At 41.5% G+C, this 25,264-nt stretch overlaps 1 long non-coding RNA gene across 3 annotated transcripts in view; it reads left to right on the top strand.

Annotated features, from left to right (window-relative positions):
- LOC308632265 overlaps positions 1-24,667 on the top strand; it is a 29,286-nt gene extending 4,619 nt beyond the window's left edge. The window contains exons 2-4 of one of the 3 annotated variants that reach the window (XR_014018471.1): positions 12,896-12,992; positions 19,121-19,209; positions 23,101-24,667. This is a non-coding gene — a long non-coding RNA (uncharacterized lncRNA). Of the gene's footprint in view, positions 1-12,895; positions 12,993-13,990; positions 14,136-19,120; positions 19,210-23,100 lie in introns of those variants that run through there. The other 2 variants (XR_014018470.1, XR_014018472.1) reach the window with 2 other exon arrangements.
- Positions 24,668-25,264: the final 597 nt, after the last annotated feature.

Raw genomic sequence — 25,264 nt, 5'->3', positions numbered from 1 at the left:
TTTTGAGACAGGGTCTCGATAAGTCGCTTAGGGCCTTGATTTGAAGTTCCTGAGGCTGGCTTTGAACTCCTGCCACAGCCTCCTAGGCCACTGGGATTACAGGTGTGGACCATCACTCCTGGCTACATTCTTTTTTTTTTTCTTTCTTTCTTTTTTTTTTTCCTTGAGCTAGGTTGACTCAGGCTTCTGTCACTTATAGACAAAAATTTTTTACCTACCAAAATAGAAAAACATACCTTGAATAGCAAGAAATATTGAGGAAACTAAAGAATCTAATAGAAAGGGAATTTTAGAATGTGGGTTTGCAATTTAACACAGGGCCATCTGGGGTCAGTGCCAGGGAGTTTCACAAAGATTCTGATTTAATAGAACAAATTTTTTCTTTGGAGTTAATCAACAGTTTATGGGTTGCAATGGTTTATCATTTTAGTCAGAGTATCCTGCCATCTTCATCTTAAGTTACATCTCCAACTCTGTTACTTTTTTGTTTTTTTAGACATGGTCTCACTGTGTCACCCAGGCTGGCCTTGAACTTGTGATCCCATCCTTCCTGCCTCAGCTGCCTGAGTATTCCTTTCACTCTTTATATCATGTCTGGTTTTTACCTTTACTCTCTATCTCCTTTATTCCATAAAAGCAACAGCTGAGCTTAATAATATAAGAGAATCAGAGCTTTTAGGATTGGAAGAAGTGATAGACCATATGTTTGTGGCAACTGTGGGTACACTAAACCAAATATCTTTTTTTTTTTTTTGGTGGGGTGGTGGTACTGGGAATTGAACCCTGACCTCACACAACTGAGCTATATTCCCAGCCCAAACCAAATGTCTTTTTTGGAATGGATAAAGATTAAAAAAGGAAAATAAAATATGTTCCTTGTATCAGTTCACTTTTGCTATAGCAAACCATTACAGTAAATATTATGGCTTAAAATGACAAACATTTGCCAGGGGTAGTGGCACGAGTCTATAATCCCAGCTACTCAGAGATTAAGACAGGAGAATCCCAAAAGGCCAGCTTGGGCAACCCTGTCTCAAAATAAATAAGAAGGGCTGAGAGTATAGCTCAGTGGAAGGGTGCTTGTCTAACAGGCATGAGGCTAGGGGTTCAATTCCCAGTACCAAAACAAAACAAAACAAAAAAAGACGACAAATATTTTACTCTTCCTTATGAGTCTTTGGTGTGTCAGTTTGTTGTGATTTTGTGACCTGGACAGGTTCAGCTGGGACCAAATGGGGATGGCCTCATTGGCAGATGTGATGATTGTCAAGCTGATTGATCTAGTATGGCTTGAGCTGGGCTAGCTCATCTCTGCTCTACATGATCTGTTATCTTCTAGCAAGCCAACTCAAGTGGAATCACATGGTGGTATGGCAGGGTTACCAGGTTATCAAGAAGTCAAACCCCCAATATGTATGCTTTTTTTTTTTTTTAAGTCTCTGCTTGCATCTATTTGTTAATATCCCATTAGCCAAAGAAGTTGTTATCGTCGGAGTGTCCAGTTTGGCCCCAGGTCCATGCTGTCCCCGAACAAAGAATTGAGCATGACACACACAAGCAACAGGCAAAATACAGATTTATTGAAGGTGAGAATAGCACTCTGTTAGGTAGAGTAGAATGAGCCAAGCAAGAGAGAGGCTCAAGACCCTAATGTCTGGAAATCAGCGTCTTATACACTGAGCTGTAAGGCATTCTCTTCCCTATACTGACCAAATTGAAGACCTTACCCCACTTGCTCCCATTGGTTACCTTATAATACCTGATTTGAATATGTCTAATCCTCACCCCCATCAGTTACTTTAGGAAACCTAGAACACTGCCCACTTTACCCCCATTAGTCATTTAAAAATACCTAACCTGTGTTAGGAGTTTGTCATGGTGATAAGTCCTCAGTGGCAGGTGTTGTCACTGTAATGGGATTCATCCTAAACACGGACATGACTCCTCTCCTCCTCTTGTCCTCCAGCAGCACCTTTCTTATATCCTGACTCTGTCATCTTGGCAACCCTGAACTCATACCTAAGAAAGTCACATGGCCAACCCAGAATCAGAGTCAAGGAGTAAAAAATAGACTCCCCTCCTCCGTGAAAAGCATGTAAAGTCATATTGCAAATGATATGCATACAAGATGAAAGGAATTTAGCCAGTGTGGTGATGATGCACACCTACAATATCAGCTACTTGGGGAGGCTGAGTCAAGAGGACCACAAGTTTGAGTCCAACCTGGGCAATTTAGTGAAACCATGTCTCAAAATAAAAAAATAGAAAGGTCAATGGATACAGCTTAGTGATAGACCACTTGCCTAGCATATATGAGGCCCTGGGTTCAGTCCTCAGTACTACCAAAAAAAAAAAAAAATCATGTATAACTGATTAGAACTAATAAGATTTTTTTAATGCAATGGTTAGGGGCTGGGGTTGTGGCTCAGTGGTAGAGTGCTCGCCTAGAATGTGTTAGGCACTGGGTTTGATCCTCAGCACTGCATTTAAAAAAAAAAAAAAGATGAGAAGAATTTGTAGTCATTTTTATAGTATACTTCAATCCCTAACCTAAATTTCACAATCTACAGGACATTTGTAAAATAGTGTACTAATGAAAACACGTAAGGACTAGGGATGTGGCTCAAGCGGTAGCTCGCTCGCCTGGCATGTGTGTGGCCCGGGTTCGATCCTCAGCACCACATACAAACAAAGATGTTGTGTCCGCTGAAAACTAAAAAAAAAAAAAAAAAAAAAATTAAAAAATTTAAAAGAAAACACATAAATATACTACATATTTATGAAAACATATACATTATAAAAGATGAATATATGATAAAAATATGATACCTATATATTTACATAGGCATACTATTTTTATATGAGTGGTCCTGATGCAGTAAACTTCTACCTTCATAATTACTGATTTACGGCCAACTAAACTGCTTAATGTTCAGATGTGTACATGCTACAAAATGCTCGATTAGTTCAATGAATAAAGAAAGAGGCCTTATGAACTTGTTATGCTTGCACTTCTCTCAGCATGAAAATCCTGTCTCTGATATGCCCGACTTCTTGAAGTAGATATGTTTCCCAAAGAGATCTGGGCAATTAAAATGTTTGTAAACCAAAGCACATTTTAAAAAACACTGGGGAAGTCTAATTATTTAAAGTTGCTCTAGATTGAATAATTTGGAAAGCAAATAATCATCCCTTAATTTGTTCATTATATCAACTCGGATTTTAGACAGTTTGACGATTAGTTAAAATAAGTCTCAGTACGCTTTTCTAATGGTAGCACAGTGGAGTTGGGAGTGGTGGTGGTAGCGGTGTCAGTGCTGGAGATGGTGGAGGTGGCAGTTTACTGATGCAAAACTTGAGTTTACCAGTGGATGCAAATGGATGCAATGTTACTGAGGACCCTGGTCCTCCCACCAGATTCCAGGTTGTACAGAAAACTGGGTAAGTGCATTGGAGAAAGGAATAGAAAAACAATGGATCACACTAGAAAAGCAGATGAAGTTGAACATGAGGTGCCCTGTAGGTCACTTTCCGTAGCATCAGAAGACAGAAACAAGTACCATTCCTTCTGTTCTCATTTGAGTATCACTTCCCGGAAAGCTGCTCTCACTTCCCCTCAGCTGGGCTAGGTGCTATACCCTCTCCTTCCTTTATCTTAGCCCTCTGCAGACCTTTTAGTAATTGCTTATCTGCTTATCTATATTTTCTTCCAACTGGTTTCTATCACTGAGGGCAGTACAGAGACCATATCCTCTCCTCCCTTCTTCAATTCTGTCACTCTGGCACACAGTGAGCACTCTGTAATACTGAGTAAATGAATGGCAAACCACATGCTCAATTTTTCTTTTTCCTCTCTCTAAAAGTGCATTTTTCCAGGCACTGTGGCACATGCCTATAATCCCAATGTCTGCAGAGGCTGAGACAGGAAGAACCCCAATTTCTGGCCATCCTCAGCAACTTGGTGAGACCCTTTCTAAAAATAAAATAAAAAGGACTGGGGATGTAGCTCAGTGGTAGAGCACCCCTGAGTTTAATCCCTAGTACTGCTAAATAAAATAAACAAACGTGCATTTTGCTCTGTGACATCAGAGAAATTGTCCTGAATGACTTGTCATTGACCCTGCCCAAGGTCTTTGGGCTTACTAGTGTCAGATAACAGGCTGGGCAGGTCCCATTACAACAGTAATGTAAAGTGGTAGAGAGTACTAAAGTTCAAGAGGATATTAAGGAACTACCTGTTTTTAAATGAGGAAATGGGCCTAGATAAGCAAAGTGACTCAATTCAGACCACACAGAGTAAGGGTCATATCCGGGAACCATCACTCAGGAGCTCCAAGTCCAGATTCTAGAACCAAGGTTCCTTTGTTGCTGTGGGGCTGGCGACACCCTTGGCCTGCACTTGCAGTTATGCCAGTGGGAGGCAATGTTGCCAGCCAAGGTTGTAATTCATTCATGAAGGAGAAATGAAGATGTGCTTTTAGCTTTCCAAAACTGACTCTGATATGCATATGGCTTGCACTCATTGGCATGGGTTAATTTCTACTGGACACTGCTGATCTGGGGCAATCATGATAATGGTATCCCCTTCTCAGCAAATTCTTGGTTTAGGAGTAGATGGGTTTCTTTTTCCTTTTTTCTTTCTTCTTTTTAAATCCCCAACAACCCCTAAAAAAAAAGTATAGAGAAGAAAATAATATCCCAGTAATCCTACCACCCAGATATAACCCTGATAATATTTTATGTATGTACCTTTATAGATTTTTCTATTTAGATATGCATTTTTAATAAAATATAGCATATATTATGACACGGATCATATTAAACCTTTTTTTTTTTTTTTTGGTACCAGGGATTGAACTCAGGGGCACTTAACTACAGAGCCACATTCCCATCCCTTTTTTGTATTTTATGTAGAGACAGGATCTCACTAAGTTTTTTAGGGCCTTGCTAAATTGCTGAAGCTGGCTTTGAACTCACAATCCTCCTGAGCTGCTGGAATTACAGACATATGTCACCATGCGGAGCCCTAAGCATTCCCTTCTGAAGCCCTGTTAAAAAACTCAGTGGAGCTGGGCACTGTGGTGCACCCATGATCACAGCAACTTGGGGGGCTAAAGCTGGAGGATTATAATTTCAAGGCCAGTCTCAGCAACTTAGTGAGGCCGTTAGCAATTTAGCAAGACCCCCATCTCAAAATAAAAAACAAAGATGGCTAAAGATATAGGTCAGTGGAAAAACACCCTGGGTCCAACTCCCAGTAAACCCCCATCTTACTCCCCCCCCAAAAAAAAAAAAAATCCTCAGTGGAAGAGCTGGGGACGTAGCAGAGTGGAAGAATGCTTGCCTAGCATTCAGGAAGCTCTGAGTTCAATCCCTAGTATCACAAAACAAAAAAGCAAACAACCCAGTGAAAATATGCACACGTCCAAAATCTTAAATGTCTTTTGCACGTTTTTGAGAAAGTATGAGTTGATACTATTTTTTGATTTAATGTCACATATGTATAAAGCTCTTGAAAAATGGAGAAATAGTTTTATGTAATTATTTTATTCTTGGTGCCCCCATGTAACCCATCTAAATTTCTACCTTAGCATCTATAATAAATATTGAACCTATTTGCTTAATTAGCTTTCTTCACCAATTAAATCATATATTTCTAAAAGTAGTAAAGAAAGGAATGATCAAATTAAGGTCTATACCCACATATTTATCAGAATCTAGTACATACAGTGTTCAGAAAATGTTTACAGAATGAACAAAAAAATATGCTTATACAGTTTTTTGTTTGTTCATGGTACTGGGAATTGAACACCGGGCCTTATGCATTCTAGGAAAGCCCTGTACCACTGAGCTAGCTATACCTACAGCATGCTTATATAGTCTTTAAAGTTTTTTGGTACCAGGAATAAGGGACACTTAACCCACTTAACCACTGAGCTACATCCCCAGTCCTTTTTATAAGTTGCTTAGGGCCTTGCTAAGTTGCTGAGGCTGGCCTCCAAATTGCGATCTTCCTGCCTCAGCCTTACAAGTTGCTGGAATTTCAGACAGGCACCACTACTTCAGGCTTATTCCCAATAGGGAGATTTTCACTGTTGTCTCCATTGAAATTCTTATTTCACACTGATTAGAAGTACACTATGGGGAATTTAAGAAGATCTACAAAATAAGGAAAGCAAGGTTGAAAGAAGAGGACACATCATTAAAAACAAAATTGAAAGCAGGATTCCAAAGAAAGTTTGAAATGCCAACCTACCGGAAGGCTGAGGACAAAGCTGGACCTTAGGGACATCTGCAACAAGGTATCTGAAAGCCCTCAGGACCCTGTGGCCCATCTTTTCTCCTACTCTGTGTCAACTTCCTTCTTCCTCACCATAGACTGGCCTCCTCCACACAGCAGGAAACATGGCTGTCGACAGCTTGGACCTTACAGCTTTCTGCCACAGGGAGAGTGGCTTTTGTTCCCAATTGCACTAAGAGTGTTTTGGTGAAGAACTTATCACTGAGTGGAGGGCAGTCGCGCACACCCAGCAAATTAGAAGGCTGAGGCAGGAGGATCTGGAGTTCAAAGCCAGCCCCAGTAATTTATTGAGTCCCTAAAACAGTGAGACCCTGCTTCAAAATAAAAAAAAAAGTAGGGCTGGGGTTGTGGCTTGGTAGTAGAGCGTTCACCTAGCAAGTACGGGCTTGGGTTCGATCCTCAGCACCACATAAAAATGAATAAATAAAGGTATTGTGTCCAACTACAACTAAAAAATAAATATTAAAAAAAAATAAAAATAAAAAAGTAAAAACCTGGGGGTGTAGCTCAGTGATTAAGAGCCCGTGGTTCAATTCCCAGTACCAAAAAGAAAAAAAAAAAAAGGAATTTTACTGACACAGCTTGGGACTTGGGGATGTGTGGTCAGGGAGATGGGGTCCCATGAGTAGCTGGATCTGAGTCAGATGCCAGGGTAAGATCACAAGTTCAAGGCTTGCCTCAGCAATTTATTGAGTGTCTGTCTCAAAACAAAATATCTAAAGGTCTGGAGATGTAGCTCAGTGGTAGAGCACCCCTGAGTTAAATCTCTAGTACCAAAAAAAGAAAAAAAAAGTCACATTAGGATTAAGATCACACACACACAGAAAAAACTACTTTATCATCATCAACAATATCACCTGCTTTATTATCATCATAAATTTTAATGGTGGGCTTGAAAGTTCTGCATCCCATTTTGCCGGCTAGTTCTTGACTTGAATGTTCACTTTGAAGTTTTACCCAACACCAAACAGCTCCAACATAAATGGAAAATTCATCAGATATCCCAGTATTTCAACAAACCTGATATTTGGAGTAAGCAGATTTTTAAAAATTCAGGTAGGAAGCCAAACGTGTTGTGTATGGTGATACTTGCCGTCACGTAGCTGTCCAGTCTAACTTTCCCAGGTCTCCTTTCTCATTTGAGTTCCCAGCTAAACCCACCACAGTCCAGCTCCTGTCCTCACCACTTCCCACAGCTGCTCCATGGTCATGTCACTTCATCTGATTGCCAAATCTGACAATCTTTCTTCAGTGCTCGATGTGTCACTTACATAGCTGACCACTTCCACCTTCTTGAAACTCTTCTCTGTGACTTCCAGACTGACTCCTGGCTTCTCTTTACCTCTCTGTTTATTCATTTATTCATTCAAAATGTTATTAAGACCCTGTGATAAGGCTGACAGTAAAGGTTTGGGGTGAAATTAAAGCTGGCATGTGCTGAGTGCTTACCAATGTTTTTAGATGCTTTACATGTTTGCATGGATGAACCCACTTAATCTTACTAGGGCAGGGGGCACTCAACATTTTCTTAAAGGGCTGAATAGTAAATATTTTCAGTTCTGCCGGCCATATGGCCTATGTCTCAATCACTCACCTTGACCTTGGTAGGACAAAAGCAGCCCTAGACAACATGTAGATAAAGGGTGTGGCTAGGATCCAGTAACATTTTACTTACAAAATAAGTGGCTAATTTTGTCCCAGAACAAACTTAATGAAGACTTATACCCTGAAGTCTAATCTTAGTTCCACCAGGGCAGGAATTTCAGTCTGTTTTAATATATTAAAATAAATACTCAGCAAATATTCAATGAATGAATGTTCTCCCAAGATAGGAATTATTGGAATCCCTGTTTTACAAGAAAGGAAACCAAAGTACAGAGGTTAAGTCCTGTGCCCAAGGTTACCAATTGGTACGTGACAAATCTAGTATCTAAAATCACATGGTCTGGCATCAGAATATAGTATTCTTAATCACTATCCTCCACAGGGGTGAAACAAAGAAGGTCATCAGGTCTTCTTACAGAAGTTGGGAGAGGTTATTTTAACTGGATTTTTTTTTTCAGTAGTGGAGGGAGATTAAACCCAAGGCTTCCTTTAAGCAAGCTCTCTACCACTGAGCCACACCCCTAGGTCTTTTTATTTGGAGACAGGATCTCATTAAACTGATGAGGCTGGCCTCCAACAGGCCATCTTCCTATTTCAATCTCCTTAGTTGCTGTTATTACAGGCATGCAGCACCTCACCCAGCTTTCTTCCTTTTTTTTTTTTTTGGTACAGGGGTGGGGGAATTGAACCCAGAGGTGTTTAACCACTGAGCCATATCCCCAGTCCTTTTTTATTTTTTATTTTGAGACAGTCTTGCTAAATTGCTCAATAAAATACAAAATAAGGCTGAGGCTATGGCTCAGTGGTCAAGTGCCCCTGAATTCAATCCCTGGTGCCAAAAAATAAAAATAAATGTGTATGTGTGTTTGTGTGTGTGTCATGCACAAGCACACATGGGGGATGCTGAGATGTGGTTCACTGGTAAGCGCCCATGATTTCAATCCTGGTACCAAAAATAAATAAGTGAATGAAGAATTTTCCTGCAGAGTGGCACCTGCCTGTAATCCCAGTGACTGGGCTGGAGGATCTCAAGTTTGAGGCCAGCCTAAGCAACTTAGTGAGACTCTGTCTCAAAATAAAGTGCCCCTGGGTGTGGGTTCAATTCTAGTATCCTCTCTCCTCCCACCCCCACAAAAAAAAAAAAAAAAAAAAGGAATGAAGAATTCACCAGGAAAAAAGAAAAAAAGAGGTAAGGGAGAAATTTCAGAACCTGAAATAGCAGATATGAAAAACAGACACCTGACACAAAATGGCACTATGAGCATGCTGACAGCAAAGCAAGAAAGTTCCCGGGCTGGGGATGTGGCTCAAGCGGTAGCGCGCTCGCCTGGCATGCGTGCGGCCCGGGTTCGATCCTCAGCACCACATACAAACAAAGATGTTGTGTCCGCCGAGAACTGAAAATAAATATTAAAAATTCTCTCTCTCTCTCTCTTAAAAAAAATATTTTTTAAAAAAAAGAAAGTTCCTTAGGCGGTGCCTTCCCTTGTCAATACTTCACATGCCTTGACACAGGGTTGGAAGTGGATAGTGGTAGAGATGAGGCTAAAGTATGCCTGGGGCTTTGTGTGACATGTGAACAAATTTGGATTTTCACTTGGTGGCAGATGGGCTACTGAAGCATTTTGAGCATGGGAAAGAATGACCATATTTGCATTTTAGGTCAATTTTTAAAATTACATTTTTTATTTTAAAATTAGACGTCGTATGCAGATTGTACAACAGTCAAAAGCCGAAAAGGTCTTCCTCTAGCCTGCTTTCAGCCACCCAGTTCCCTGTCCCAGAGACACCCAGTCTCTCCAGGTAGAGAGATGACCTTCACCATGGTGGGAAGAATGGATTAGGTCCTGGGAGCTGGAGGTCAATTCTGGCCACACCCATCTCTTGACATGAAGTCAAAAGTCCTGTCCTGCAGCCCTCTTCACTCACTGACTTAACTTCCAGTAATCCTGTCCTCCCTGGACTTCAGGCCTTGAGGTAGTATGTCAGTGTCTAGACCCAGGGGAAGGCACTGGGCTGGAGATTTCCCTGTAGTAAGCCTTCTCAGGGTAACAAAAAATGGTTCTTCAGGGGGAAAAAAATGTTAGGTCTTAAAATGTTCTGTGTCTTCCCTACTCAACAAAATCTTGTGAAGGAAAATTGAATATAAATTAAAATTTTCTCCTTAGTATGAATGACAATTTTTAAAAAGAGGCTAAGAAACACTTTATAAATTGTCTCTACCAATGTTCTTCACATGAGCCAGGTAGAGTATGCCCTGATACCTAAAGGATGCAGAAGGTATCGGTATCCAGAGTCTCAGAGGAAAGTTAGTTATCCCAGTGGTCATGGGGGAAGGCTTTGTAGCATCAAGGGAATAAGCAGGAACTGCTGGGATTGGAATCTTGGGTCTGCCATTTACTAGCACCTGACCTTAACCTCTCTGTGTGTCTCTGCAAAACAGGGATAATAATGGTCCTTTCTCCTGGTGGTTGTTAGGATATTGCTCAATGTGTGTTAGCCATTGTTTAAAGAGTCAGATAAGAACTTCAGAGGAGGGAGGGCATTTTGCAGGAGGGTAGAAGAGTAAAGGTGTAGAAGTCAGGCCAATGAACGTGGAGAATGCCAATAGCACTTCCCATGCCCGTGGGTTGTGGGACCTGGGAAAATGAATAGCATCCTTTCTAGAAGCCCCTGGAGGAAGAATGTTCCTTAGGGAATACATTAGATAAGGAAGGAATTTGTAAGTTGGGAGTGGAAAGTTAGGTAAGAAAGGAATTTGTATGTTAGGAGTGGAAAGGAATTGAATTGAATAAAGGAAGGTTCCTGAGTAGAGAACAAAAGACCTAGGAAGGAACAGGGCAGAAGATGGAGAGAAAGCCCAGCGCAGGATTGTAGATTGGAGGTTAGGGTAAGGTAGCAGAGAGGCAGATCCATTACCTGTGACAACTCAAACAGAGCAGAGTGGGAACTGGTAACTAGGGACATATTGCCTGTTCTTGTTTTGTTTTGTTTTGTTTTGTTTGTATAGACAATTACCTATTTTTGTATAGCCTACCAGCTAAGAATGGTTTTTAAAAAAATGAAAATAAGAGCTGGGTGCAGTGGCACACACCTGCGCAAGAGGATAACAAGTTCAAAGCCAGCCTCAATAAGGCCGTAAGCAACTCAGCGAGACCCTGTCTCTAAATAAAATATAAAAATGGGATGGGGATGTGGCTTAGGGGTTGAACACCCTGGGTTCTATCTCTGGTACAAAAAAATATATATATTTCATGATACATAGGAAAATGATGTGAAATTCAATGTCAGTGTCCACTTTTACTGGGTCACAGCCATATCCATTGGTTAACATTTGTCTACTGCCACTTTCACCTTGTACCCAGAGTTGAGTCTTGTCAGCAGAGACTGTCTGGCCCACAAAACCAAACATGTTGCTATCCGATTCTTTACGGAGAAACTTGGCTGGCCCCTGCCTTAGCACATCATTCATAGTCTACAGTATGAGTGGGGGTGACCTTGGGGTTGTGTGACACAGAGACCTGGCCCTCAGAGCTTTCACTTTAGATGTGATACAGAATTACAGCTAGTAGAGGAATGGATAGAATTCAATGGCCTTGGGACTCTTTTTGGAATGTGGGCACAAAGTTGTTTTGTTAGAACAAAGCAAAGCTGTCAGTCTGGATTCATGCCACCACCTCTGGGCTGGTGAGAAACTAGGCAGTAGACGACACTGATGGCCTACACAATCTTCATTTCTCCTTTTGTTATTTACTAACAGAGCCTGGTTTTATCAATGTAACAATGTACCCTGTTAAAAATAATCATTTCAGGGCTGGGGTTGTGGCTCAGCGGTAGAGGATTGGCCTAGCATGTTCGAGGCCCTGGGTTCGATCCTCAGCACCACATAAAAACAAATAAATTAAAAAAAAGGTATTATGTCCAATTACAACTAAAAAATAAATATTAAAAAAAAATCATTTCAAAAGAGAAAAAGTAAGGCCGGGCTTGGTGGCACATGCCTGTAATCCCAGCAGCTTGGGGAGGCTGAGGTAGGAGGATTGAGTTCAAAGCCAGCCTCAGCAATTTAGTGAGACCCTAAGCAACTCTGGAAGATGCTGTCTCTAAATAAAATATTAAAAAGTGCTGAGGAGGGGCTGGGATTGTGACTCAGTGGCAGAGCTGCTTATCTAACATGTATGAGCCACTGGGTTTGATTCTCAGCACCACACATAAAAAAAAAAAAAAAAGAAAGAAAAAGAAATAAAGGTCCATCAACAGCTAAAAAAAAAAGTGCTGAGGATTTGGCTCAGTGTTTAAGGACCCCTAGGTTCAATCCCTAGTACCAATAAAAAAAAAAAAAAGCCAGGCACAGCAGTACATACCTGTAATCCTACCTGCTCAGGAGGCTGAGGCAGGAGGATTGGGAGTTCAAAGCCAGCCTCAGCAAAAGCAAGGTACTAAACAACTCAGTGAAACCCTGACTCTAAATAAAATATAAAATAGGGCTCAGCAACTTAGTGAAGCCCTGTCTCAAAATTAAAAAAAAAAAAATTAAAAAGGACTGGGGATGTTATCCAATAGTAAAACACCCTTGAACCCCAGTAACTAAAATATAAATTCAATAAATAAATAAATAAAGTAATATAAGGTCCTGGATTTGTTCCTGGAACAGAAAAAAAAATATTTCTTTGCTATAAAGAACATTAGTGGGATAATTAGCAAAAGCTGTACATGAAATAATAGCATTGAATCAATGTTAATATTCTGATTTTGATCATTGTTCTGTGGTTATGTAAGAGGAAGTTCTTATTTTTAGGAAGTACACATTGAACTATTTAGAAGTAAATGGACATCATGTGTGCATGAGAAAGCTAGAGAAAATGATAAAGTCACCATGGTGAATATTAATTGGAAAGACTTTTTTGTTGGGTATTGGGGATTGAATCCGGGGTTGGTTTGTCACTGAGCTACATTCCATGACCTTTTTATTTATTAATTTTGACACAGGGTCTTGCTAGGTTGCTGAGGGTCTTACTAAGTTGCTGAGGCTGGCCTTGAACTTGAGTTCCTCCTGACTCTGCCTCCCAAGTCACTGGAATTACAGGTAGGTTCCACTGTGCCCAAAAGTAATCAGAAAGTTTTTTATTTTATTCTATTTTATTTTTTAATATCTTTTTTTAGTTGTTGATAGACTTTTATTCATTTGTATGCAGTGCTGAGAATCAAACCCAGTGCCTCACATATGCTAGGCAAAGTGCGCTCGCTACTGCTGAGCCCCAGCCCCAGCCCCTGTAATCAGAAAGTTTGAGTGAAGGGAAGACAGAAATTCTTTGTACTACTTTTTCAGATTTTTTTTTAGTTTAAAATTATTTCAAAACGATGAGTTGAAAAAGAAAAATTCATTTTTGCCTTGTACACATTCAGTAAGATATCCATATACTGAATTCTGGCCAGTGAGTTGTAGTTTCTAATCTGATGGATGGAACTTCTCAGAAAACTATTTTTTATTTTTTTTCTGATAAAAAGGGAGGACAAAGGCTGGGGTTGAGGCTCAGTGGTAGTGTACCTGCCTGGCATGTGTGAGACACTGGGTTCGATTCTCAGCACCACATATAAATAAAAAAAAAAAGGCCTATCAACAACTAAAAGAAAAAAAATTAAAGAGGGGGGGCAAAAGCAGCAGGAAGTAGCATGAGTCTTGATGGCTTCATTGAGCATCAGCCCCAGACTTCCTTCCTCTGGATAAGAAATTAGTTAATCCCCCATAGTCAGGTTGTTATGTACAACCAATGCAACTCCAACTAGGCTAAAGCATCCATGGCTCCCAATAGTGTTTATAAAGTATATGGTTTGGGACGGGAGGGGGGGGGATAGTAGAGGATAGGAAAGGCAACAGAATACAACAGACACTAGTATGGCAGTATGTAAAAATGTGGATGTGTAACCGATATGATTCTGCAATCTGTATATGGGTAAAAATGGGAGTTCATAACCCACTTGAATCAAATGTATGAAATATGATATGTCAAGAGCTATGTAATGTTTTTTTTTTAAATTTTTTTTAAGAGAGAGAGAGAGAGAATTTCAATATTTATTTTTCAGTTTTTGGCAGACACAACATCTTTGTATGTGGTGCTAAGGATCGAACCCGGGCCGCACGCATGCCAGGCGAGCGCTCCACCGCTTGAGCCACAGCCCCAGCCCAAAGAGCTATGTAATGTTTTGAACAACTAATAATAAAAATTTTTAAAAAATGAAAAAAAGAAAAAAAAATAAAGTATATGGTTTGCTCCCTCAATTTTCTTTATGAGCAGCTGCTTCCACCTACCCTTACATGTTTATTTTTATTTTATTTTATTTTAAGAGAGAGAGAGAGAGAATTTTCAATATTTATTTTCTAGTTCTCGGCGGACACAACATCCTTGTTGGTATGTGGTGCTGAGGATCGAACCCGGGCCGCACGCATGCGAGGCAAGCTTGCTACCGCTTGAGCCACATCCCCAGCCCTTGCCCTTACATGTTGATGTTCCCCTAGTTCATTGTCAGTCTCCTTCTCTTGTATGGTCACCTTGGACTACATTGCCCATTCCCGCTTAAATTAATGGCTCTCAATTACTATCTCCAGCCTGAACTTTTCTCCTGAATTACAAACATATATCCTGCTTCCCTACTAGATACCTGTGCCTGTGGACTGCAGTCAACACCAACAGTTACAAAGTTTAACTGTCTTTTCAGCTACACACACACACACACACACACACACACATACACACACAGTTCTCCCAACCATTATCCAGCCACTTTCCCAAGCCAGAAGCTCAGGAGTCATCATCCTCTCCTCTTCCTATTTTCTCACCCGCTACGTGCACTTGGTCATCCAGACCTTGATGACTCTGTCTCCTAAGTAGTTGAATTCCTCTCCTCCTCTTCATTCCCATTACCCAGGTCAGTGCTTCAACATCTGTCACTGGTATTTCTTTACATTAACCTCCTAAACAATCCTTCTGTCTCCTCTTCCTCTAACGCACACTAATTACTTTTCTAAAATATAAATATCACCATATTCTCTTACCCAACAATTTCTTAGCACTTAACTTTTTTTTTTTTTTTTTTTTTTTTGGTATCAGGGATTGAATCCAGGGATGCTTAACCACTAAGCCACATGCCCAGCACCATCCTACCCCCTTTGTTTGTTTGTTTGTTTGTTTGTTTTTAGAAAAAGGAAAAAAAAAAGCTTATTGCTTATTGGGACAGGGAACTCCTGTCCCAAAGGCTGTGATCCTGCCCATCTGCAGGAACAAGGGGCTTTTATAGAAGTGATCCAGAAAAAAAAGAGATTAGGGAGGAGAGATCAGGAAGGAAAAGATCAGGGAGAAGAAGATCAGGGTGGAGAAATTTAGGGAAAAGAAGATTGGGAAAAAGGAAAAAAATTAAGTTTCAAAGCCACAAGGGGTATAGTCAAAGTATCAAGTGAACCCATTACCTTTCCCCACTGTCAATTTCTATATTCTTTTTTCTTTTTTTAGTTGTAGATGGTCACACTATCTTTATTTCTATTTACTTTTATGTGGTGCTGAGGATCAAAACCAGGGCCTCACGCATGTGAGGCAAATGCTCTACCACTGAGCTACAACCTCAGCCCACAATTTCTGTATTCCATTTCTATGGAAAGTGGGCAACAACATCTCCAGGCTACTTACTGCTGAAAGGGGGCAAAGTTGGGAGAAGTAACCCAAAGTCCTTGTTCTCTATCAGGAGGGGTGAGGATAGTTAAGGGCATTCAGCATCAGAGCAGTCCAGAGGTCCACAGTAGCAGATGGCAGGTGACTGGACAAGGCCTGCGTAGGGCAGGGATCATGTGAATGGCCAAAGTTGTCACAACTTTCCTTAGTTCAGTTTCCTTTTTCTCAAAGTAGACCAACTGATGGAGCAACTTTTGCAGTTCAGGGAGAGAAGGTGGGAGTTCTGTGAAGCAAAAAAAAGAACTGCTGGGATGGCCCCTCAGTCCCTCCCTTTACTCACAGAAACAGCTCCTCTGGTTGGGTCTGAGGCAAACTCACACTGTCTCCTAATTTCTCCAGAGGTCAGCTCTCAACAAACTCACCAGCACCATGAATCCTCAGCATGGAAGTGGACTTACTCAGAGAGCAAACCTGCCCAAGAAAGCTGGAGGGGGGCTGCTTTCAGGTCCTCCATCCTTGTCCCCGATGCCAATTCATTAATGAGGATATGGCTTTGAGAAAAAGGAAAAAGAAGGTTTATTGCTTTGCTAGCAAAGGAGAAACACAGGGAACTCCTGTCCCAAAAGGAGGAGAAGTTCAGGGAAAAGAAGACTGGAAAAAAGAAAAAAAAAATGTAAGTTTCAAAGCCACAAGGGAGATATTCAAAGCACCAAGTGAACCCCTGTTACATCTCCCCACTATCAATTTCTACATTTTATTTTTTATTTTGAGACAGGGTCTCACTACGTTGCTTAGGGCCTTGATAGATTGCTGAGGCTGGCTTTGAACTTGTGACTATCTTGCCTCAGCCTCCTGAAGGTCACTTCAACTTCTATGATAATAGTTTTTGGTTTTTTTCTTCATAGTTCCTGCTATACTGTATTATGCTCACAGAATCTTTTCTTGTCTTTTTAAAAAAGACATATTCCTTTCTTTTTACATATTTATTTATTTATTTTTATGTGGTGCTGAGGATTGAACCCAGTGCCTCACATATGCTAGGCAAGCGCTCTATCACTGAGCTACAACCCCAGCCCCTCTTTTCTTGTCTTGACTTCCCATAAGTGTTCTGTCTCAATGAGAAAAGGACTCTTGATATTGTGACTGGTTTATTATATTCTCAGGGGCAACAACTCCTGTAAACCAGTGATCTTCCTTTGGTTCTAATCTTCTTTTACAAGAAGTTGCACCTTACTTTACTGACAATTAACCCTCAGCGTTCTTTCACTTGTTACAAAAATAGGTTTTGTTCATTGATCTAAATGAGGCATTGGGGCCATTGTGCGTGATGGTGAAGGCTGGGCACTGCTTGAGCACAACACACATCATTCAGGCAGACTACCTTTTAGTCTGTCTGTGGGCGGGGGTAAGCTCCAGGGATCTTCATAATGCAATCCAGCTATGCACTATGGATCTCTTGTTTTGGCTGCTTTTTTTTCTGTCTTTATTTCTGTGATGTTCGGAGTTGAGCCCAGGGTCTTGCACATGCGAGGCCAGCACGCTACTAAAAGCTTGGATGCTTTTAAGTTAAGTAAACCTGGGCTCCTACGACTAATTCTTCCATATCCTGATGCCAGCTGCTAGAGTAGGTAATTGAAAGCCCTCAGCAAAGAGGGGAAGCAAGGTGACACAGTTTTTTCAGGCACAAACCATTATTGGCATTTACCTTCCCACCCCACCCCCGGCAGTACTGGGGATTGAACACAGGTGTGTTCTACCACTGAGTTACATCCCCATCTTTTTCCTTTTTTTTTTTTTTTTGGTACCGGAAATTGAACTCAGGTGCACTCAACCACTAAGCCACACCCCCAGCCTTTTTTTTTTTTTTTTTGTATTTTATTTAGAGACAGGTTCTCACTGAGTTGCTTAGCGTCTCACTTTTGCTGAGGCTGGCTTTGAACTCTTGATCCTCCTGCTTCAGCCTCCCAAGCTGCTAGGATTATAGGCATGTACCACCACACCTGGCACCTTCTTCCTTTTTTATTTTATCTTGAGATGGGGTCTCACTGAATTGCTGAGACTTTTCTTGAACTTTCAGTCCTCCTGCCTCAGCCTCCTGAGTAGCTGGGCTTACAGGTATGCACTGCTAGGCAAGTTAGCATTTTCTCTTAATAACCTTCTCTCTCCTGTTACTAGCAATGTCCTTTTTTGTTTTAAACCCAGATCAAATGAAATCTATTAAGATCTTCCTCCACCCAGAGTTAGACATTCCTTTGAGAAGCTCCCATGATCTTATCATGCTGAATTCAATTGTGTATTTGCATGTCCATTTCCCTGCATTTGGTCTCCAGCATCTGAATGCAAATCTTACCCTTTTTTATATGTCCCTTCACCCAGTATCTAGTAGAGTCTGATGTGGAGGATAACCCATAAGTGTCTGTTTCATAAATTAAATGAATGGATGTTTCTTCTAGGTTCCAAGTAGAACATGGTAGAAAGAGCCTGACCTGGGTACCATTCCCAATTAGTCCCTTTGCTAACCTGTTTTGTGAACACAGTATCTCATCAGCTTTTTCACCTCGTCAATGAAGTGGAGAAAATACCACCCATCTTAGAAGAATTGTTTTGGAGATTAAAGGAGTTAATGGTTATTTATTCCTTCAATTTTATGGCTATATTAAATGCCTCTTATAAGCTCGGCACTGTTAGGTACCAAGGATACAATAGCTTTCCCTCATAACATTTCAATCTAGAGGAAAGTTAATTAAACATTTACAATAAAATATGATGAAAATTACAATAGGTGAAGAACAGGTGATTTGGGAACACGGAAGATGGACATGACCTAGGCAGGGGCTGGGAAAGACCTCCCCAAACATTGTGGGTTATTTTATAACTAAAACAGTTATAAAGATGTTTTAGTCAGTTTTTATTGCTCCTATCACCAAAATGCTGACAAGAACAATTTTAGAGGAGGAAAAGTTTATTTGGAGCTCAGGGTTTCAGAGGTCTCAGTTCACAGATGGTTGAATTTGTTGCTCTAGGCCCAAGGTGAGGCAGAACATCATGGCAGAAGTGTGTGGCAGAGGAAAGCAGCTCAAGGCATGGAAACCAGGAAGCAGAGAGAGCTGTGCTCACCAGGGACAAAATATAAACCCCAAAGGACACCCCCAGTAACCTATCTCCTTCAGCCACACCCTACCTGCCTACAGTCACCATCCAGTTAATCTGTATCAGTGAGTTAATCCACTGATTAGGTTAAGCTCTCATAACCCAATCATTTCACCTCTGAAAATCCTTACATTGTCTAACACATGAGCTTTGGGGGCACACTTCATATCCAAACCACGACAAAAGTGTTATCTGTATTCAGATGGTTTGTTATTAGAACAGAGGAGCCTGACTTTGAGTTCACAGGAGGAAGACATCACACTAAGGGAGTAGAACTTCCTGGAAACATGCTCAACACCACTTCCTTTGATAGGCTGACCAATCTTCCTCTGTCCATGCCTGTGAATGAATGGTGTTTTCAAGATCAGAGATTGATCTGCTTCCTCTGTCCCTTCTGCAGGTCACCTTATTGCTCCAAGAAACCAGCCCTCCAGTTAAAGAAGAACAAAGGCCACAGAGATAAGGAATGCTGAAGGGAAATCTTGAGAGGCCAGTTATATTTCTAAACAAGGCGGCAATGGAATGCTATTCACTTCCACCAGAATCCAGATAGTCTCACCACCTCCTTTGTAACTCCCTTTCATCAGTCAATGGATGACTTGCAAAAGCCCCCCAAACTATTTCTACCCTTACCTCCTATGTCTCTACCACATTCCAGCTCTTAAAATTCTTTGTCCTTGCCAGGGCCCAGTGGCACATGCCTGTAATCCCAGCAGCTGGGGAGGCTGAGGCAGGAGGATGGCGAGTTCAAAGCTAGCCTGAGCAACAACAGTGAGGTGCTAAGCAACTCAGTGAGATCCTGTCTCTATAAAATACAAGATAGGGCTGGGGATGTAGCTCAGTGTTCGAGTGCCCCTGAGTTCAATCCCTGGTACAAAAAAAAAAAAAAAATTATTTGTCCTTGTCCTGGTTTTCAAGGTAAGGAGCCTTGGATGAGAGTTTTTAAGGAAACTTTTGCATTCCTTGAAAGATGAGGAAATGTGGGCAGATGCTGTCCACCTACTGCACAGCATCAACCTGTGTTAGATAAATAAGACCTAAGAAGTCTTCCCCTGTTGTTCCCTATTAAAGAATTTTCAGACTAGCCCCCGTGCCTCCACCCGCTTCTAGCCTCTCCTCCTCTGCATTTCTCAGACCTTCCCTGGGCTGCCTTGAGGCTGCTAACACCCTATCTCTGCAGCCTCATCTCCTTCCTGGTCTTTCTGAATCACACTCCACAGTCTTTCCCAGCAGTGCACAAATACCCTCTTGTCTGTCAAAGGCATTTTTCAAATTGTCATCTCATGCTCCAACCTGGAGGAAGGGCAGGGGCGTTGGAGCCCCATTCCCTGAGCTCCTGAGCATGGCGAGACTCTGTGGGTTTGTGGTGAGTTAACCTGACTCAGGCTTTAGGCAGGACTGTGGCTACAAGGGTGATCTGTTTCAGATCTTAGCATTTTTCAAATGCCAGCAAGGTAAGGGCTAGAGACAGCATCTCTCCCAACAATTGTCATCTAATCTTTACCTGGATCCAGTAGTTCTCAACGTACACTCCCACCCCCACCCACCTGTGTCTCCATACACATTCCAGCTCTTGGAATTCTTTGTACTCCACCCACCTCCACCCCCAGCCCCACCCCTGCTTTGTTTAGGATTGAACCCAGGGCCTCACACATGCTAAGCATATGCTCTACCACTGAGCTGCACCCCTAGTCCCTCCTGATTTCTTTCTGTTTCTCTCTTATTCTTTCAAGAAGTCTATTTGTCTTCTGTCTCCATTGTGTGTGTGTGTTTCCATCCATCCTTACACTTTTTTTTTTTTTAGTTGTAGTTGGACACAGTACCTTTTTTTTACTTATTTATTTTTATATGATGCTGAGGATTGAACCCAGAGCCTCACATGTGCTAGGCAAGTGCTCTACCGCTGAGCCACAACCCCAGCCCCAACCTTACACTTATATATGTTTGTGGTAAACCTTTTGAAAGTAGGTAGCAAACAGTTTGACAGCTCAACCTAAATACTTCATCATGCCTTTTTTTTTTTTTTTTTTTTTTGGTATTAGGGATTGAATCCGGGGCACTTAACCACTGAGCCTCATCCCCAGCTCTTTTTAATATTTTATTTAGAGACAGGGTTTCACTGAGTTGCTTAGGGCCTCACTAAGTTGCCAATGCTGGCCTCAGACTTGCGATTCTCCTGCCCAGCCTCCAGAGTTGTTGGAATTAAAACCTTTAACTTTTGATTATTTATGTTGACTTCTAAGGGGATATTGATCAGGGCACTGGGGATTGAACCCAGGGGCGCTTTGACACTGTGCCATATCCCCAGCCCTTTTAATTTTATTTGAAAAAGTATTATTATTGTTATTGTTGTTACTACTATTATTGGTACTGGGAGTTGAACCCAGGGGCCACTGACCTATATACCCATATTTTTTTTTTTTTTTGAGAGAGAGAGAGAGAGAGAATTTTAATATTTATTTTTTAGTTCTCGGCAGACACAACATCTTTGTTTTGTATGTGGTGCTGGGGATCGAACCTGGGCCGCACGCATGCCAGGCCAGCACACTACCACTTGAGCCACATCCCCAGCCCCTATATACCCATATTTTTTTTTTCTGTTTTCTTTGGAGGGAGGGTCTTGCTAAATTGCTGAGTCTGGCCTCAAATTTGTAATTCTCCTATTTCAGCCCACCCTGTGGCTGAGATTATAAGTGTGTGCCACCTCACACAACCCAACTTCTAGAATTACTATTCTCATGTGAGCAGTTGTTTGTGCTGTGGGTATGACAACTGTATTTTATTTATATATTTTTAATTTTTAAATATTTTTGTTACTGGAAATTGAATCCAGAGGCACTTTTACCACTGAGCCTTTTTTTTTTTTTACTTTTTATTCTGAGACTGGTTCTCTCTAAATTGCGCAGGACCTCCATAAATTGCTGAGACTGGCCTTGAACTTGCGATCCTCCTGCCTCAGCCTCTGAAGTTGCTGAGCCATGTGCCACTGTTTCTGGCTCTTTTTTATTTTTTTGGAGTGGGTTTGGGACTTGATTTTTGGATAAGAAATTTGAAGAGCTAACCAGGATTGAATGTTCTGACATATGTAGCTATTTGAGGAATTTCTAGTTGGTTTAAGCTATAAATGTTTATGGAATATGATTCCAGAAAAAAAGAAAAGAAAGAAAAAAAAACCAGATTTATTTAGTAGGAAAAGATGTAGTCCTAGAGACCACCATTTTGATTTCAGCATAATGTTAGCTGACATTATGGATTTTTTTCTTTTCTTTTTGAGTCAGGGTCTTGCCTTATTTCCCAGGCTGGCTTCAAACTCCTGGGCTCAATTGATCCTCCTGCCTCAGCCTCCCAAGTAACTGGAACTAGAGGTGTGAGCCACCACATTCAGCAAGAATACTTTCCTTTAGCCTAGAACCTTCCCGGGCAATGCCAAGCTTGTGAGAAGCATTATGGTTCACAGAATGAGGGCTTTGTCGACATACACACCTGGGTTCAAATCCAGGTCTTTCTCAGCTGTATAACCATGGACAAATTGCTCCACCTCCTCCCCTTGGTTTCCTTATGTCTGCAATAGGAATGCTATTATCCACTCTAAAGATTGGGTAATTGTTAAGCACAATGTGGTTTTAGTGCTTGTCAAATAGGCACTCAGGACACGTCACCCCTTTTGAAAGGGACCTGGGGAAGGGAATTATATACATGATCAACAGCCTGCGTAGTAGGAGGTAAAGCAATGCAATTGGGTCCTCTATGCAAGGGCAGGACATCCCTTGTTCCCACCCCTTCCCTGGGTACTAAGCATTGAACCCAGGGGCACTTAACCACTGAGCTACATCCCCAGCCCTTTTCATATTTTATTTTGAGACAGGGTCTCGCTGAGTTGCTTAGGACCTTCCTAAATTGCTGAGGCTGGCCTTGAATTTTAGATCCTCCTGCCTCAGCCTCCCTAGTCACAGGGATTCTAGGCCTGCATCACCATGCCCAGCAAAGTCAAGAAATTCTAAAACCATTTCCTTTGCTCACATACACCTATAGCTAATATAATATAGCTAATGTCTCTCACGTACTAGAAGTTGAGCTCCATATGGAAGAACTTCTACCTGTTTCAATGTTTTATCCCCAAGATCTGAAACATAGTTCATTAGATGCCTTAGAGTGAATGAATAAATAAACAAGTGAATGGATTAATCTTACCTGATAAAGCAGAGAAACTCACTGCTATGTAACTAAAAAAATATCAGTCTCTGCTCTTCGCCTCCTTTTCTAGGGTGTGCTTCCTTTGATATAAAGTGGTGTGTTTGTCAGCTGTTCTCATAGTTATGCTAACAAATTATCCTGAAGGTCAGTGCTTCAAACAACAATCCTTTGTTTTCATGCACACAGGTCTGTAGATGGAGTGCAACTTGGACTGAACTAGGCTGGCCCTTGGTCCTGAGCTCCAAACTTCAGGTTGAATCCAGCTGTGATGCGTGGATCTTGTTCTCCTTGCAACAGGGGCATTCGATTTGTTCCCCGGGTCTCATTCTGTGCCCAAAGTGAAGGGAATGGGCGTGTGGGTGTTGGCATCATCTCTCTAAGCTGGGCTGACTTTTGGCTTTTCCCATCAGCTGCAGCATGAATAGTCATCCTCCTCACAATCACAGTGGGTGGATTTGGGACCTGCTAGACACAGGCAAATACCCAGACTTCACATTCCCCTCCCAAAGTTAAGCTCCATCTCTCAGAGGCAGCAAGCTATGAGGAATAAGAAAGCTGTATGTGTCTGTTAATGGATAGTGTCTTTAACTCCTTTAACTTTCTGGAAGGGACTTAAGTAACTTCTTGGCCAAGATCTTTTGTTCCCAGTTTTCATGGAGATAAAAGCAAGATGTAGTATATTCCTCAAGTTAAACATGTTTGACTAATCATGGAAGGATGACAGAAAAATACAAAAACTCAGTGTGACTACAACAAACCTTTGTGATTCTTCAGTCTTCATCCATATCCCAACCTCTCCTTTCACCCATACTCCTGGGTCTTACCACAGTTGTCTGCAGGTGAAACCATCAGACAGGAGATCCTGTGACCTATCCCTGCACCCCGACCCACTGTCTTATCCACATGCCCACCCACCTTTGCTTTCTTCCATCCTCCTGTCCAAGACAAATCCTGACGTCTCTGCCACAATCTCATTCAAATTTCCAATGTGCCAAATCACCCCTTTCTCTGTTTCATCCTCAATTACTTCCTTACCAAATGCCTTTTTTTTTCTGATGGCCATTTGAGTCTCTTTCATCTTAAAAGGCAAAATGTGTCTTGTTGACTTTGTATTTCTCTCTAGATTCTGCCACATATAGTTGTCTATGGAATCTAACTTTAAAAAAGGAAAAGAGACTCCTGTAGGAAATGGCAGTCCTTGGGAAACAAAGCTAGTTAAGATAGGGGATGTCAGATGGTAATGTGACATGAATGAGCTAAATGTTAACTGTTGGATGATAAAGGAGACAATGAACAAAGAATTAGATCTAAGAAATGAGTTCAGGAAGGTTGCTGGTCAATGCATAAAAATCAAAAGCATTTGACCATTGTTATAACAGGGATCTGAGGTGTCCCCCCAAATTTTCTGTTAATGCAGGAATAGTCAGAGGTAGAACGATTAGATTATGAAAGCTGTGATGACCTCATCAGTCCATCCTAGTTTGAATGGACTGACTGGGTGCTAACTGTGGTCAGGTGGGGCATGGCTGGAGGAGGGGCTCCCTGGGGGCATGCCTTGGAAGGGTTCAGCAGCTCTGTGGTTCCTTCCCCTTCCCCTTCCTCTCTCTCTTTCTCTGCTTCCTGACTCCACCATGAGCTGAGCATCTTTCCTGCTCTGGGGCCTCCCCCCATGATGTGCTGCCTCACTTTAGGCCCAGAGCAATGGAGTCTGCCATCTGTGGACTGAAGAAGCCTCTGAAACCATGAGCCCCAAATAAACTGTTGCTCCTCTGAGTTGTTCTTGGTGATTATTTTGGTCACAATGGTGCAAATACTGACGAAAACAACTATGTTGCCAGGCCTGGTGGCCCATGCCTGTAATCCCAATGGTTTGGGAGGCTGAAGCAGGAGGAATACAAGTTTAAAGCCAGCCTCAGCAACTTAGCAAGCCCTTAAGCAACTTAGCGAGACTCTGTCTCAAAATAAAAAATAAAAAAAGGATGGGGATTGGGCTTGGTGGTTAGGCATCCCTGAGTTCAATCCCTGGTGCAAAAAAAAAAAAAAAAAAAATTAGGAATTAACCTAACCGATTGTTATGGGCTGAATTATATCCCTCTGAAGTTTGAAAGTTGACCTATCCCCTGTACCTCAGAATGTGACTATCTTTACAGAGGTAATTAAGTTACTGTGAGGCTATCAGGATAGGTCCTAACCCAATGTGACTGGTGTCCTTATAAGAAGAGGAGTTGTCCCTTCTTAAGGTACACAGACAGGCATGCAGGGAAAACCACATGAAGACAGCCATATCCAAGCCCAGGAGAGAGGCCCCAGAAGAAACCAACCCCGCTGACACCTTGATCTTGGATTTCCA

Source organism: Spermophilus citellus (assembly GCF_964194105.1).
Source record: "Spermophilus citellus genome assembly, chromosome: 13".
NCBI lineage: Eukaryota > Metazoa > Chordata > Mammalia > Rodentia > Sciuridae > Spermophilus > Spermophilus citellus.
Note: the sequence above shows the minus strand (reverse complement) of the source record. Positions and strands in the feature narration are given on the sequence as shown.